The sequence below is a fragment of the Hevea brasiliensis genome, chromosome 9 (assembly GCF_030052815.1).
Source record: "Hevea brasiliensis isolate MT/VB/25A 57/8 chromosome 9, ASM3005281v1, whole genome shotgun sequence".
NCBI classification, from domain to species: domain Eukaryota; kingdom Viridiplantae; phylum Streptophyta; class Magnoliopsida; order Malpighiales; family Euphorbiaceae; genus Hevea; species Hevea brasiliensis.
Window position 1 is genome coordinate 52,242,411 of NC_079501.1, and position 3,632 is coordinate 52,246,042.

At 37.8% G+C, this 3,632-nt stretch overlaps 1 non-coding gene across 1 annotated transcript; it reads left to right on the forward strand.

The window, feature by feature from the left end:
* The first annotated feature begins 2,888 nt into the window (after positions 1-2,888).
* Positions 2,889-2,996, forward strand: LOC131183603 (small nucleolar RNA R71). Its single transcript, XR_009151646.1, has one exon. It is a non-coding gene; the product is annotated as a small nucleolar RNA R71 (small nucleolar RNA).
* Positions 2,997-3,632: the final 636 nt, after the last annotated feature.

Here is a 3,632-nt window from a genome sequence, read left to right on the forward strand (position 1 = left end):
GTCCTAGGAAACTTCGAATTCCCTTGACATTGGTAGGAGGAGCCATCTTCTCTATCACTTCAACTTTGGCTTTATCAACCTCTATTCCTCTGTTAGACACCAAATGTCCAAGCACTATCCCTTCCTGGACCATGAAATGACACTTTTCCCAGTTTAACACAAGGTCAGTATCTGCACATCGCTGCAAAATTTTAGAAAGGTTAGCCAAGCATATATCAAATGAAGATCCATAAACAGAGAAATCGTCCATAAAAACCTCCATTATGTCTTCAATGAAATCTGAGAAAATTGCCATCATGCACCTTTGAAAAGTGGCTGGTGCATTACACAACCCAAATGGCATCCTTCTATAAGCAAAGGTTCCATATGGACAAGTAAAAGTGGTTTTCTCTTGATCATTTGGATGGATAGGGATTTGAAAAAAACCTGAATATCCATCTAAATAGCAAAAGTAAGAATGCCTAGCTAGTCTTTCCAACATCTGATCAATGAAGGGAAGTGGAAAATGATCTTTTCTAGTGGCAACATTTAATTTTCTGTAATCTATGCACATTCGCCAACTAGTCACTGTTCTGGTGGGAATTAATTCATTATTTTCATTTTTGACAACTGTCATTCCACCCTCTTTTGGGACAACATGTACTGGGCTCAAATGGCATCACTCGAGATGGGATATATGATCCCTGCATCAAGCAACTTCAAAATTTCCTTTTTGACAACTTCTTTCATATTTGGGTTCAACCTCCTCTGATGTTCAATAGATGGCTTACAATTTTCTTCCAAGATGATTCTATGCATGCAAAAGTGTGGGCTTATTCCCTTAATGTCATCTATGGTGTATCCTAAGACTTTCCTAAATTGTCTCAACACTCTTAACAACTTATCAGCCTCTAAAGTACTCAAATTTGCATTTACAATTACTGGATAAGTGTTATTAGTGCCAAGAAATTCATACCTAAGCTGAGAAGGAAGTTGCTTAAGTTTTACCTTAGGTGCATCTTCTTCCTTGAATGATGGTTGCTTAGATTCTACTTTTTCCTTTTGTGTGAGTTGAAAAACTGGAGCAGAAATGAATGGTGGACTTCCCTCTAAGTGTTGAGCATATGCAGCTACATGAGGGTTGTCATAGTCTATGCCTCCTCCATGAACCAAACAATTTTCAAGTGGATCTTCTGGATATTTCTTTCTGAAGTGTTCTTCAACCAGCTCATCAATAATATCAACTCTCAAGCAAGTATCAGCTTCAGAATGATGCTTTTTCATAGTGTTATTAATATTGAAAACCAATTGCTCTTCACCAACCCTAAGAGTCAGCTTTTCTCCCTTAACATCAATCAATGCTCCTGCTGTAGCTAGAAAGGGTCTTCCCAAGATAATTGGGATATTAAAATCTTCCTCCATGTCCAAGATGACAAAGTCAACAGGTATGTATAACTTCCCAACCTTCAGAGGCACATTCTCCAAAATCCCTTCAGGATACTTAATTGACCTGTCAGCTAACTGAAGAGAAATGTGGGTTGGTTTAAGATCTCCCATATTGAGCTTTTCATAAATGGAGAGGGGCATAAGGCTAACACTAGCCCCTAAATCACATAAAGCTTTTGTAGAACATGATTCCCCTATGTGGCATGGAATTGAAAAACTCCCTGGATCCTTGAGCTTTGGGGGAAGTTTCCTTTGAAGGATAGCACTACATTCTTCTGTCAAAGCTACAGTTTCATCATCTTCAAGTTTCCTCTTGTTTGAGAGAATTTCTTTCAAGAATTTTGCATAAGAGGGCATTTGTGAAAGAGCATCAACAAAAGGCACATTTATGTAAAGTTTCTTCAAAACCTCTAAGAACTTCCCAAATTGCTTATCAAGCTTGGCTTTGTGGAAAGGGAAGTTGTGGCTTGTAGGGTTCAGGAGGTATATACTTCTCTTCCTTTTCTTCAATTTCCTCTTTACATTTTTCTGCATTCTCTTGTTTTTCACTCTCATCAATTTCTTTCTCATTTTCTCTCTTCTCACTGTTTTCACTCTTCTCATCATTTATAACTTTCCCACTTCTTAAAGTAATAGCTTGACATTGCTCTCTTGGGTTTTCTGGTTGACTTGGAAGTTTTCCAAAAGATTTAGCACCTGAGGAAGATGCTTGTTGTGCAATCTGGTTTTCCAAAGATTCATTATGTGTTTGCATCTGTTCCAGCCTTGCTTTCATCTCTCTCATCTCCTCATCATGCTTATTTTGGTTAGCAAGAATTTGTTGCAATAAAGCTTCAGTGGTGGAATTTCGTTCTTGCTGTTTTGGTGGAGGGTTCATATTTTTCTGCTGAAAATTAGGCAATGGTTGCCTATTTTGCTGATATAGAACTCCTTGTTGCTGATGTGGTTGAAAATTCTGATTTTGAACTTGATTTTGCTGATTTCCCCATGAAAAGTTGGGATGATTCCTCCAATTTGGATTGTAAGTTTGAGAATAAGAATTCCCCATTTGTTTGTTTCCATAATTACCAACATATGCTACTTGTTCTCCATAATCTACTCCACAACTGGTAGTTTCCTCTGCATAAGCCACTTGTTGTGAACTTCCAGCTGATGATGATGAACTAACCAACATACTCAGATCTTCCATCTTCTTAGCAAGGACATTAGTAAGTGCATCAAACTTTGCATTAATCATGTTGAATGGATCAAGATCATACATTCTAACAGCTTGCCTCTTTTGAGTTGGTGCTGGTCCTCTTGGACTACTCCAAAGATGAGTATTCTTTGCAATTTTCTCCAATAGCTCATAAGCTTCATCTTCATGCTTTATAATAAATTCTCCTCCTGTTTGAGCATCAATAATTCCTCTAATTGCAGGAGTGACATTTGTGTAAAAATTCTGGTTTATCATCCATTTCGGAATGGCATGATGTGGGCATAATCTCTCTAATTCCTTCCATCTCATCCATGACTCATAGAGAGTTTCATCCTCTCTTGGTCTGAAAGCTGTCATTTGATTCCTCAACTCTTGAGTTTTTCCAGGTGGAAAATATTGTGCAAGAAATGCATCAGTGAGCTGCTCCCAATTTGTAATGGAGTTGTGAGGTAAAGAATCAAGCCAATCCAATGCTCTATCTTTCAAAGAGAATGGGAATAGCTTCAATCTTGCTGCATCATCAGAAACTCCAGGTTGTTTTTGCATATCACAAATCATAGCAAACTTCTTCAGATGTGTATGTGGATTTTCAGAAGGATGTCCTCCAAATTGAGAATTCTGAATCATTTGAAGAACTCCCAAATCCATCTTGTAGCTATTTGCATCAATTCTTGGTCTTGCTATACTCTCTCTCAAGTCATCAAAACGAGGAAAAGCATGATCCATCATACTTCCCCTAGGCACGTTTGCATTAACAACTTCTTCCCCTTGGGCTTCATCTTCATTGTTTTGACCATTTCCAACATTACCACCGATTCTAATTCTTTCATCAGCCATGTCTGCTTCTAATTCAGTTTCTCTCAAAGCTTCTTTCCTTTTTCTGGTTTCTTTCTTGTTGGCTTTACAAAATTTCTCGATTTCAGGATTGAACAATAAGGATGTGTCACTTGAGCTTCTAGCTCTTCTCATAAAAGATTAAAAGTACCTGAAAAAGAACAAACAAACACAA